Genomic DNA, 933 nt, shown 5'->3' on the forward strand with positions numbered 1-933 from the left:
TATTGATACGTTATTAACTATGGTCCATACTTTACATTTGAGATCATTTGTGCTGTAGATTCTATGAGTTTTGATAGATGTATTATATAATGATATGTATCCACCATTACAGTTTCATACAGAATAGTTTCACTGCCCTAAAAATCCCGTGTTCCACCTACTCACCCCTCCCTCCTTCCCTACAAGCTCCTGGAAACCACACCGATCTTGTTACTGCCTCCATAGTTTTGCCTTCTCAGAATGTCATATAGTTGGAATCATAGAGTATGTAGCTTTTCAGATTGGCTTCTTTCACTTCAGATTGGCTTTCATCACTTAGTGATGTGCGTTATACCTCCATATCTCCCTGTGGCCTGACAGCTCTTTTTTTAGTGCCGAATAATTTTCCATTATGTGGATTTACTGTAATTTGTCCATTCACCTATTGAAGGACATTTTTTTTTTTTTTTAGACAGGTTCTTGTTCTATTGCCTGGGCTGGAGTGCAGTGGCGTCATCATAGTTCACAGCAACCTCCAACTCCTGGGCTCAACTGATCCTCCTGCCTCAACCTCCCAATGAAAGACATCTTGATTGCTTCCAAGTTTTGTCAATTATGAATAAAACTTCTATAAACATCGATGTGATGGTTTTTGTGTAGACATAAGTTTTCAACTCATATGTGTAAATAAATACGAAGGAGCACAATTGCTGGATCACGTGGAAGAGTATGTTTAGTTTGAAAAGAAACTGCCGAATATCTTCCAAGGTGACTGTACCGTTTTGCATTCCTACCAGCAATGAATGAGAGTTCCCGTTGCTCTACATCCTTGTCAGAATTTGGTGTCATCGGCATTTTGGATCTTAGCCAATTTAGTAGATGTGTAGTGGCTTCTCATTGTTGTTTTATTTGCATTTCCCCAGTGAAATAAGATATGGAGCATCTTTTCTTATG

The sequence above is a fragment of the Propithecus coquereli genome, unplaced genomic scaffold (assembly GCF_000956105.1).
Source record: "Propithecus coquereli isolate 6110/MARCELLA unplaced genomic scaffold, Pcoq_1.0 Scaffold122, whole genome shotgun sequence".
Taxonomy (NCBI): Eukaryota; Metazoa; Chordata; class Mammalia; order Primates; family Indriidae; genus Propithecus; species Propithecus coquereli.